This window comes from Stegodyphus dumicola, chromosome X2 (genome assembly GCF_044657685.1).
Source record: "Stegodyphus dumicola isolate Sdum_Otavi_A_Nest chromosome X2, ASM4465768v1".
In the NCBI taxonomy this organism is placed as follows: Eukaryota; Metazoa; Arthropoda; class Arachnida; order Araneae; family Eresidae; genus Stegodyphus; species Stegodyphus dumicola.
This window is the reverse complement of record NC_140781.1, coordinates 183,739,849-183,753,267: the sequence shown is the minus strand read 5'-3', so window position 1 is coordinate 183,753,267 and position 13,419 is coordinate 183,739,849.

The following is a 13,419-nucleotide window of genomic DNA, read 5'->3' as shown; positions in this document are numbered from 1 at the left end:
TAAAAGAAGTGAAGTGTCTATTAATAACCCTTCAGAAAATATAAAGGCATTCTTTGCTTTTCTTTTTTTTTACCACGCACTATAAATCAAAAGGCCCATGAACCTAGAGTAACGATATACAGTTTAAGATATCCTCAGTTTAACAACATTCCTGATCAAAAATTGTTTTTGTTAGTCTGATTAACAAAATTTCTCCCACTTTTGCACTTTTCTGTTAAGAGGTTATCACACATAGCTACAGTCCCTGCCTGACGGGACTTTTCTGAGAAACGAGATTCTGGTAGCACTGGTTTAAACGGGAGGATTCCTAGAAAAAGGAGCCCGCCTGAAGCGAAGTCCCGCCTAGCTACGGAAACAATGTTGCGGCTACGCGGGATTTTTTCAAACCTCACAGAATATATCTCGGCTGGACCTCAGTCCCGGGTAGACACAACCAATCAGACGAAAGATCTGCTTCTGAAGCCTCACGTGATCCCAATCTGAGCGAAAATCGATTAGTGTTTGGCGTTCAAGTCTTTGTAGTAAGTGAAAATGGTAACCTAGCTAAGTGGGTTTCCTGGAATTGTGCGGGTTCTGAGAATTGTCCCTTTCGACGTCAATTCCCGCGTAGCCGAAACATAATGTGATTGGGACTTTAAAGGGACCCAGTCGCCAAGTGTTCGTCAAAACGCCAAATGTGGTTTCCTGTTTATATCGCGTCATGAATAACTATGCGATGTTTAGTATACGTAATGCCAAGTCTCTATGGGATGCTGAATTTGCGCGATTCTCTAATTTTTTGCTTAAAAAAATTCCATATAAATTCGGCATTGCTCATATTAAATATTATATATATATATTATGTTATATAATACATAACAGGTTCTGCAGATTCTTTTTTTTTTTTTTTTTTTTTTTTTTTCATGAAGCCTGACATACCATTAGAGTTGCTGCAATCTAGTTAGATTTCTGCGCCAGCTTTTGTATTGGAGCTAAATGGCACTACGGTAGCAAAAAATGGTTAAAATGGTTTTTTTTTTTTTTTTTTTTTTTTTCTCAATAAAGGATATTTTGCTTAAAATATGAATTATTTGGGAAATTGGTAAGTACAAACAAACAGGATAGACTTTAATGCTATACATAATTTTTAATCTGATTCCTTAAATGACAATTATGATTTAGCATTAATTTTCAGTACTCCGTTGATTAATAGTCAAATCGGGATTGGATTGTAATTATAACCTCATGTATCAGATATTAGATTTAAGGTTCATACAATATACCATGCGAAATTATTCCCGTGTTAGAAACTAACTCTTTTACAAGATTTACTAAATACGATATTATCGCAGCATATTTATTTTTATGGAACTTTAATCGATATTAATGCACTTTGAAAGAAAAGTATGAAACAGCTCTTATAACTTTATTTGATTACCAACCTTAAAAGCGGTGGATTAAATAAAGGGCTTTCTTAAACAAAAGCCGCTGCAATGTTAAAGATTATTACATTCAATAAATTTCCATTTCCTGAGTTTTAAGGAAAGATCTGAAATTGCAGGTGACAAAGATGAACAACTAGACGAAAAATGTTGTCAAATATTCTTCTAAACAAATACCAATAATTTTAAAACTGAAGCCCTATTTTAATGCATATTCTATACTTTCAAGATAGGAAAGGAAATCGATTCACCAAAATGGGGCTTTTAAGAGCTCTTCAGGAAAGTAAAAGCTGTTTTTTTATATCTTTTATCTTACATTAAATTATCAAGAAATTATTTTATAAGAATACATTTCAAATTATGAACCTTTTCAAAATTCATTGCGGAAGAACACAATAAGAACTCTTTATTGTGGTTTAAATATTTTTAAGTTACCATCGAAATACTTATTTCATACATTGTAATGTATGGTGTGTGTATTTAATTATGGCAAAGCACACTAGGGCTATCTGCCTAAGGGGAGGGATGCCTTCGTGGAGGACTTTCTAAGGGAAACTGACTCGTATACACGTTACACGTGGGGAAAACCACGAAAACACCCATGCAGCCAGCCCGTTCGCGGGATTCGAACCTCAGACCGAACTACCAGTGTTCAGCGACTTTACCGCTCGGCCGCTGGTGGGCTGTAATGTATGGAGTTCTTCACGTTTCTTTCTTTATAATAATCTATATAAACCAAATTTGTTACAGATGTCAATAAATTGTGATTTTTAATATAACTGAACAAAGTATGTGAATTTTAAAACCCTCTTTTTTATTTATTTTAATTACCATTTCCTCTTTTCACACAAATTTTTTGTAACGAATACATGTTAAATGTTAGCTTAAACTTGGGCTCTCAGAAATGTGATGCATGCACTGGCTAAAGCAGTAAAACCACTTGCCTTAAATGAAGTAGTTCTTTCTCTCATAGCTAAAAGATCCCTCATCTTACGAAATTTAAATTTAGAAGGATACTAGTAAGTGTCTCTTGCTGTTTGGAAACAAACGATTTTAAATTATATGGATCAAGTGTGCTCTCATATCCTTTTCTCCGGCTCAAACACAAATGCTCGGTCAAAGGCCCTTGAGTTTAGAGATATAGCATCTGAGGGTTTGGAAAAAAAACTTCTTGCCGTATTCCTCAAAACAGTGCCCAATCAGTTTCCTCCATCATATGACTTGCAAAATTCCATACTGAAAGATAGCATTTCCGCCGAGATATTCAGTAGCTACACATAGATATACTACTTCATCAAACCACGAGGTAGGTGCAAAAGGGCAAAGTTTGTTTTACAGGAATGACGAGTTTACTTGCTCCCAAAGTAAATACTGCCAAAGAGTTGAAAGGAAACACCTTTCAAAAAAAAATAAATAAATAAATAAATAAATAAGGAGCAGTTCTATATCTCCCGTTCTACTCGGCCGATTGACGAAATTTAACTTGCGTCTTTCATATCTTGAAAGCGCGATGCGCAGTTTAGGATATATATTAGATTCATATATGGCATTGTTCTAACACAGATGTTTTGATACAAGTTCGGACTTTTTCTGAAATCAATCTGAAATTTTTTATCTTGTGAATTTTTTTTAATTAGCTCTTAAAATTGTAGCTCTCCAACGTTTATTGATTTTGGTATATAATTATTAATATATCTTTTTTTATTAAACTTACTTGATTCCTTCTTTCATAATTCGAAATTTAGGTTCAATCCAAATAAAATTCGCAGCTATTTTCTGATTTAATTCTAAAATTTGTATTTTCTAGTAATTTTTATAAATTTTTCGAAAATTTTTGTATTATAACCTATAAAAGTTTTGCCATCACCTTAAAGTAGACGTATTTCCAGGCATATCTGCAAAAAAATTAGAGTTTTTTGTTCAAAATTTCCACAGATATACGTGAATTTATGTATTGCCGAGTACTGAAATTTGGCATTTTTGTTATAAGATATAATAATTTCAAATGCGCTTTACGCACTTTGTTAACATTATTTGAAAGTATGAAAGAAGCACCTTTTTTTTTCTGTTCGTGCACAATGGAAAAAGGAAAAGGAAAAATAAGTTATTATGAATTAAAAATTTCGCCAAGTGAATTATTCTTGGCGCAAACTGAAAAAAGTTCGCCATGATAAATTTTTTAATTTATGGATAAGTTTTTCACCAAATTTTATAACATTTTATATTAGGGCATAATTTGAGTCATAGAATCGAAATATGTTAAAAAATCGTTATGTCATTTCAGAAAAAGTCCGTTTTTGTGTCAAAATACCTATTTTAGTACAATGCTATATATAAATCTAATATACGAGGGTCCCTCTGAACGTTTTGAGAAACACATAGGTTTTTAGTCCAAAGGGATTTGAATCCCGAAGGACTATTAGTTTCGTTTTGGCATTTTGCGTCGGACTCATAAATGTCGGTTCACTTTTCAAACTGTTGCCACAAAATGTTAGAGTCCTGCATTATATTTGAAGAAATTAAATAATGAAAAATCTGCATAAATGTATGTATATTTCTCGTATTGTGATAAAACAACGGTACATAGAGTCATCGAATTTTGAATAACGTAATCCTCCAACGAATATGAGCATGTGGAAGACCAAATTTGAAATTTGAAATTTGTTTTATGATCGATTTCCTATTTTTTAAAACTTTGACGAATATTTGATTAACAAACTCAAGGATTTCAAAGCGAGCAATGGCAACGTTGTGCAGAAAAAACATTTTTATCTCCAGCGCGTGAGTCTCTGTATCGGAAATTTTAAAGATATGCTCGTTTTAAAACTATTTTGCGATATTGCTGTTGCACTGGATCTTATGGTTTAAGTGCGAGGAACATGATATTTAATAAAGAAAGGTAACACACAAAATGTTAAAAAACGCCCCTTTGGAAGTAATTTAAAATCTGAAACATTTCAGATTTTTTTTTCCTAATGGCAGATTGTGAACAGTTACAGTGTAACACAGTTCATTAATCTATACAAGGCCAGATGTGGTGGTCTCTTTATTATGGAGGCAACAAATAGGTGGGCCACCATCGTCTCCTATGAAGGGACGGGCAGTTATAACCATGCCTTCTCCGGGATTCGAGCCCAGGCCCTTCGGTCTCGCAGTGAGGCTTCACTAACCACTATACAGTCTGGGCGGCTGGTTTTTAAAGTTATACTGACGAAATTTTAGGAGTGTTCAAAGTAGTCTTCTCCAGTACTAACGCTCTTCTTTTAGGCGAAGCTTCGAAAGATTAAATGCCTCAAGCCATTCATTTCATGGAATCGATTAAAAAATGCATTTATAACCTCATCAATCTCATCTTCGGAATGAAAACGATGTCCACGTATTTTTTTAGATTAAAAAATAGCCAATAGTCACACAAAGCTAAATCGGAGGAATAGGGTGGATGTTTTCTCACTTTGATGTGTTTTTCTTTCAAGAAACTCTACTGTCAATTTTGCTTAATGAGATGCATTGTCATAGTGAAGCATGAGTCCTCTAATATTCATTTCTTGAAAAATTTCTAAAAGACACTTAGTGGTGCACCAGTTAGCTGTAACTGTCTTGTGTCCTTCCAGCTCGATCGATGGCTTTGACCAGTTCTGAGCTTGCGAGGAAAACGGTGTACATTACTTTATTTCATGGCACGTTTTCTTTTCACCACTGTGGCCGTGGAATAGTTTTCAAAGACCCATACTTTACTCTCTTGACATGTTAAAAAGTCAAAAAAATAGTAAAAATAGTAAAAAAATAGTTTTATAAGTTACAATTTTAGAAATAATACAGTGGCCACCATCTTTGAGTAATTTAAGGGTTTCTTTGCTGATTTTGCTCAGTTAAATGGTAGGAAACCCAAAGGCAAACTAGTTTTTCCTATAAAATTCTTCATGAATAATTTTATGCAAGACGGCAGATCCAATGTTAAATTCCTTCGGTATCATTTGATAGGTATAGCAATTATTATCGATTGACAATTTCCGTATGGCAGACACATTATCCGGGATTACTGCTGAGAACAGCCTTCCTGTGTGTTCTCCATATAGAGAGTTGCGATCTCTGTGAAATTTTGTAAACCATATGAATATAGTAGGACGAGATGGACCATCATTTCCAAATGCTAATTGTAGACATTTAATGCATTCTTCGTTATTTAATCTCACGTTAAAATCATAGAAAATTATAGCACGATAATGTTCTCGCGTCAATTTTATTTTTCCTTCTGCCTAAAAGTTATTCTACGCTAAACTACTTGCGCTTGTCTAATAAAAAACAGTCTACTATGATATAATAGTTCATATTTTCAAATCTAACAGTTAATTTTTTTCCGCCACTTACAGTATGCGTGTATCTCAAAAGTTTCAGAGTGGTCTACGTACATACTAGTCGCGCTTTCAAGCTATGAAAAATGCAAAATAAATTTCGTCAATCGTCCAAGTAGAACGGGAGACATAGAACTGTCCCATTTTTTCGTGTGGAAGGTGTACATCACGTTATTTATTTCTATAAAATTTTCTGATTTCTTTAATAACCTTTTCAGAAAAGCTATCAGACATTATTTCCTTTTTATAGAATATATTGGTTTAAAATAGATTTGGGTTAATAGCTGAATATCTTAAAAGTGTAAGCAGGTCTCTGAACTTGAATTCCGTAGTTGATGTACCGGAAGCTCAGGAAAAGAAACCTTTACGGGGATTTAGAAACGCTTTATGGACGCTTGGAATTTGCTGCTCTTAAATCCTAGCCATTGTCTCTCCTTTAACTTATGTGAGGGTTATTGTGAAACCAGCATATCAGTTAAAATAGATTTGGGTTAATAGCTGAATATCTTAAAAGTGTAAGCAGGTCTCTGAACTTGAATTCCGTAGTTGATGTACCGGAAGCTCAGGAAAAGAAACCTTTACAGGGATTTAGAAACGCTTTATGGACGCTTCGAATTTGCTGCTCTTAAATCCTAGCCATTGTCTTAGCCTAGCCTTTAACTTATGTGAGTGAGGTTTATTGTGAAACTAGCATATCAGTTAGAGGTCACCATACCTTTTAATAGCTTCTATTAAAGCACGCTACTCCTGAGCTCACTCTATATTTTTATGTTTTTATGAACATGAAACACGAAAAAAAAGTCTCTTATTAGTATACGTAGTTTATCATTTTAAAAGTATCAGGAAACAAATTTGCATTTTATAGAAATAATTTATGTACATTCTGATAAATTTCTGATTTTGTTCCAATTTTACCAAATTTATTTTTGATAGTAGTGCAGATTCCTGACTTTAAATTTCAATTTTCATTTAAAAAATTAATTTAGTCATTTCATTAGTTCAACTATTTTTCTCAACAAAAATAAAATTTATTCCATTTGAAATATCGGTTATGTTTTCAAAAACGGAGCTTTATTTCATGGATTTTTATAGGGCCATACAGGAAATGTTTAATATCATTTTATAATCCTAACAAAAGGCCTCACGATGTAATGTTTAGTAGTTTATGTAGTTTTTGTAGTTCACAAGTTTATGTAGTTGAAATCATGATATAATGCGGCACATACACATCAAAGCTGAAGTTTAGGCAATGGGAGATTATGCAATAATGCTTAGTTTACTAAGCGTTATTGCATAATCTGGTGGTCTGTGTGGCACTGATCGGCATAGTGGTTTATGATGCTGACTGACGTATCCTTGCGACCACGTTCGAATCCATTAGGAGGCTTTAATATTTGGAAGTGTGTTCTGTCTTTGCGGCACTTAAAATACCGGCGAACAGTAGGTTCTCTCGAAATATTTAGTGCTAAATGGAGAAAAGGAGAGACACACGGTTCTGTGTCCCAAGGGATTCTCCTTGAAAACTGACACGGAAGTAGGAAATTTGTATTTGTCACCTAAAGGGGCCATAGCTCTTTGTCAACAAATACAATTTTGAGCTCCTAGTATTTGGTACAGTTAATCTAATGTTACTGTCATGCATGTGAGATAAGTCACAATAAGAAGCTGATCTGTGAGGTAATGGATCTTTCTGAAAGAATTAGTCAAAATGGATTCAGACGACAATAAATGTACTAATTTAAAAATTAATGCATTTAAAATAGTTATTAAATGTGTTATTTAAAATAAAGTGTTTATAGGAAAAATGAATATATCGCCTGTTACAGATTAATCATAAAAATGAATCGTTTAATTTTTTTAATTTAAAACTAATTTGCAAAATCATGTTTTATTTTTTTTTTTTTTTAATAATGCTGGCGGTCAAAATTGGAATGAAGCTACCTTATATATTTTACCTTTATTTTTACCCAAAATGCTTTGTATTTGTGTGCAAAACTACTTGTATACATTTTAAATTTTCGCCAAAGTTTCATTCTGATAGTTAAATAAATTAAGGAAATTATGAATTTAGGACTATCATGAAAGGAACAAGTGTTTTAATTTTGCATTGCAAGTCTATTAAAAACATTTCTATCACACTGCAAAATTACAGTAAGCTTTTTTAATAACTGCTCAATTTACACGCAAAAATATAAAATAACTGGATATATATTTTTGGGGTTTTATCTCTATATTTATTTATTTCTAACATAGTAACACCCTAGTATACTTTAAAAAAAATAAAATACATCTTTCAGCACACATCCAATGTGGGTATCATATGCGCTAGGCGTCAGCTTGTCTTATACGGTATTTCTCCAGTCTTCTTAGCATGCCTTCGTAGTGTAGTGCTCAGCACACTGGGCGCGTATTCCAGACGTCTGTGGTTCGATTCCTGACTCATTTTTCATCGCTCCTGCTTTGAAATAACCTAATGTCTCTATAGTCTTACTAAAAGTCTGAAAAGTTAAGAGAAAAATATACTTTCGTTTTAAAGTAAATCTTATTAAAGATATTTATTATGTATACTTTATGTATATATTTTTTAATATTTTACAAATATTTCAAAATAAGTCTTAGTTCTTTCATCCTAAAAATGCATTATTGTCTTTTCTAAAATGTAAAGCTTAGCGTCCCGTGAGCCCCTTTATAATCATCACCTGCAGTTTACGGCCAGAAGCATCCTATGCATTAATGTCTACAACGAGTCTTGCATACCCTACTATGAATTCTACTCAAGCTCAAAGCTAAATTTAGCTTTCATTTCGACTATAAATTGGAATCAAGAATTTTTATTTGCCAAAGAGTGCATTATCTGTGCTGTAGATACCATTTGCTGCTCTGCCTTAATGCTTGCTTAAAGTTCTAGATAGAATACGCTCTACACTTCTACTCCTGTAACTGAAAACTTAGACAAAGATTTGCCTGGAAGGCCGTAAGCATTTCTGCACTCTTTTGTCACTATGCAGGAAGAATTTACTTTTGATAGCATTTTGAAATTTCATATGGTAGGTTTTAATAATACAATTAAAGCGTACCTGTCGACCAAATGATAATGTTCTGGAATACTATATCCTTATTTCTGTCCTGCCTTGGCCTTACAGAAATAAGGTACTCATAGAACACCAAAATGCAAAGATGAACTTTTAGAATACTTAAATGCAAAGATGAACTTGTAGAATACTTAAACGCAAAGATGAATCCTTGATAGTAACAGAAAATTGAGCTACATTCTAAAGTTCCCCCGATATGAATTGCATCTATTTGTTCCAGATCCAAGGCTACAAGAAAATAAATTTTTTGCTTATACTATTTATTTACGAAATATCGGATAGCATTCCTAATAAGCTAAATGAAACATAAAACTGTCTGAGAGTTTTGCTAAAGTGTGAACTGCACTTAGCAAAACGTACATATTTAATCCTTCCATCTTTAAGCTTCCAGAACTTTGCAAGCATTTCAGAAATTTATAAATCTAGTATTTAATAAATTTTTCTTAGACACCGGATAAAATAAACATGTTTAATTCAGCTTAATCCTTTGATATTGTCAGTTTTAAAAAGCATAAATTTAAACGCGCCACAACTTCGCACGAAGATGAATTCAGGGCTTTTCTGGTGTCCCTAGAGGTGAAATAACTTGCGTGATCCGTTTAATTAACTGAACAGAGAAAGTACTTCAACAAATCATAATTTACTTCCCTTTCCTGAGATTTTTCTAGTTTCTTAAAAATGAAAATTACTTTTGGGGATTTGCATCGGTAAGGAGGACGTTATAAATTAGTTGATCTCTCGTAAATTTTCGAAGCTACGAAACAAAGAGTGTACCGGAATTGTACCCAAATAATTTTGTTTATCTGAGAGATCTGAATTACTCCCGAGTGAGCAGGGATTGCTCATTATTAAAAGTAGAATTTACTTTCATTTCACTAATAATGCTCTTTTCTATACTTTTGTGAAGTTTTTGTTTGAACTAATCTTTAATTTCTAATTAAAAGTAGAATTTTTACTAGTTTGTGATGCTAAAACAGTAGATGGAATATTTCTGCTCAACCTCAATCACTTGTTTGGTTTCATTTTATCAGAAGCAAATATAAAAAGATGACAATAACAAAAATAAAACTTTAAACAATCAAGAAAACTTCAAAATTATAAAAAATAGCAGCAAAACGTTTAAAAATAAAAATCAATAAACTGGGATTTACAGAATGAAACTGCTATTTGTTTGCAGTTTTTCCTGCTTTTTATGTTTCTAATCAAAATTGCGTTATTTTTCATACGATAAATAAGATGTGATATTAGTCATTCCTTGGTTCTGTATATAAATTGTAAGGTTATTATTTAAAACTAAACAGTTATTATGATTTGGATCTGTACTTTAAATTCTCCTTTACTTATTTCTCACCAGAATGTAAATGAGATAGCCAGTATCTGAACTGAGAGTTTTAGATTTTAAGACACAGCAAGTTTCTGGCCTGCACGTGCACTTTTCGTTTTATTCCTACTAACTCTGATAGTTGTAATTATTCGACTTTTTGTTATATCCCTGCCCACACCTACAATTACTGAGGAAGCTTAGAGTAAATTTAATTGTGTAGTTTTTTACTTCTGTTTCACCTTTGACTTGAATTTGACTGTTCTTTTAGATGCATCACCACGAGCTTTGGCTGATATTGTCAGCACAAGAAAGTTCATTTATGTTCTAGATTGCATTAAAATAAAAAGTTTATTTAACCTTCTCATGACTTGTAGTTGCTCCAGACCTAGCGATAATTTGCTTCACATCTAATATTATTCTACAATCTGTGCTCGGAAAATCTACGTTTATTTACTTAGACGATTTAATAGTTACTAGCGAGACAATTTATAAACATATTCGGGATTTATACGAAGTGTTTTTGTTTCTAAAAGAAGCAGCTTTAAAGGCAAATGTGACTAGGTGACCTAATGTAAATTTTGGAAAGATCTTCTTTGCCTTGGCTATAACTCAAAAGGGACTCGAAACAGAAAATTCTAAAATCTAGCACTAAATAAATTACCCGCCACCTAATACAACAAAAAATTTGGCCTCTTCTCCTTCTATTATAGGACTCTCATCAAAGATTTTGCTCATATAGTAGAAACACTATTTAACTTTAAAAGAAAAACACCAAATTTTCCTGGTCGGCAGAAGCGAATACGGCTTTCGGAAGACTTAAACGGTAATAATTGAAGCTTCCGTCTTGAAATTTCCTGAAGCAGTCTCCAAAATAGAAATCTTCGCAGATGCATCGGATTTTGCGGTAGGAGTCGTGCTTATGCAATACAGACGGCCAGCTAGATATCATAACAAGATACACAACTTAAAGAAATTAAGCTACTGGCAGTTCTGGCGGTACAGAAATTTCCGCTGTATTTTAGGAAGTAATGCATTTACATGAACATTTTATTTTCCTTATTATACTTGAAACTTTTCTAAATAAATATAAACATTTCATTTTTACAATTTTGGGGTTGCCACGTTCAAAAATTAAATCCAACTCCAAGCGTATTAAAATCTGTCTAACGAGAGGTCGGAACATCCTCCCCACCCGGGTCAAATTCTAGAGGTATAACTAGCTGCACCCGTAAATGCATTTCTTTGCGATCAGCACGCAGTACGCATGATCTTCATTTTCCATCGCGGCCTTCGATTACCCTTTCAACAAGGATCCTTTTCCCCATATTCCGATGCCTTACATCCTCCTGCAGAAGTACCAGATCTCCTTTCCTAGTGAACTAATTTGTACATATTGCGTAATTTATGATAACTGTGTAGTTCCAGAAGATATTCTTTTAGACCATCTCTTCCAAAATGTACCCAACAAACTTTGTTGCATCCTGTAATTTTGTGCAGTTTCGCATTTATGGAATCAGGTTTCGATGACAATGTTGTCAGTTTCTGACGAGTTAGAAATGGATCTGGAGCCAAAGTTTCTTCGGAGTCGTCATTTCCTCGCTCACACACTGATGTTCTGCTGTTCAGAGTGGCTTCGACATAAAGAGGGCGTCTTTATCCAGAAACGAGGGACCAAGCGATTTTCTAGGATATCATAAGTTACTCTATAAGTTACTTTTTGCCCCCTGCACTTTCAGCATGCCTTCGTGGTGCAGCGGTAGCACACTCGGCGCTTATTCGAAAAGTAAATGTTTGAGTCCCGGCGAGGACATTGTTCATTTTTGCCTATTTTGCTCATTTTGCATTGTACATAATTCACAGACAAGAAAACACACATAGGAAAATTCTTAAATTAGTAATTTTAGAACATTTTTTTAAAGTAAGGGTAGTTCAGTGGTGTATTTAATTACGGCAAAGCACACTAGAGCTATCTGCCTAAGGGAGGATGCCTTCGTGGAGGACTTTCTAAGGGAAACTGGCTCGTATACACGTTACGCATGGGGAAAACCACGAAAACACCCATGCAGCCAGCCCGTTCGCGGGATTCGAACCTCGGACCGAACTACCAGTGTTCAGCGATTTTACCGCTCGGCCGCTGGTGGGCTAAGGGCAGTTCAGATGAGTGGACATAGTTACACAACCGCAGCTATAAGCTGATACTCTACATATTTTGCTTGAAATCTGCACGTTTGAATGAAGTAGCAAAGTGCAGTTTTATTTCACACTGTCTAAAAAAGATCTATCTGACAGTTTTTGAAAATCTTTATATTAGCATCTGAATATATCAATGGAAACATGATTTACTGTAAGCTATTTGGCTTCTTACCCCTCTCCGTTTATGAATATTATTTAATGTCAGAATTATATATATGTCTGTAAAAAAACCAAACCCATGACACAGCTTAATATTTTTAACATTTATATTAATTAATTTTAATTAAAAAATATTAGAAATGTTTTTAAAATTCCATTTCAGGGTTTTGCATTCATGTTGATGAGAAGAATGAAACACGTAAATCAGACTAATTTTGCGAGGTTTGTTTAAGAATAGAACAGCAGATTTCTACAGAAAATTAGGGCAACTTTTATTTGCTGGCATGAAACAAGCGCTCTACATAAAATATTCATTGTGTATTTTCTTACAAATTTTACGTTTTTGAAGAAAACTTTCTATTGAGCATTACGTAGGAAAATTATGATTTCTGTAAAGAATTGGTCCTTGTTTTATTGTGGATACAAAGCTATGGAGAAGTTATTCGTTTCTTGTACATAAGATACAAAATAAAAGACAAGTAAACGCATTTTCATAGCCCAAAATCCCAAGACAATTGCTTACTGTTTACTGTTTCAATAAATTCTTAAAGAAAACTTTGCAGAACACGCAATTATATTCAGTTATATAGTTTTTTACAGTATAAACAAGAGTCTACTCTTTTGAAACATAGTCTTTCGTTAAAGATGTTCGGAAGAAAATTGGTTTACAGTTATAGCGGAAATACTCATACAGCAATCTCTTCGGTCTGGCATTATAGCCAGGAATAACATGTAATTGTTAGATGCCCTTAGAAATGAGGGAAGCTATTGTTTTAAGTGATGGAAAAGAAAGAATATTTTTTAGAGTGTATAGTGCCGCTCTATTGAAAAATAAAAATTAGGAATACAGATTTTGGTTAGCAATTGTGGTAAATGCG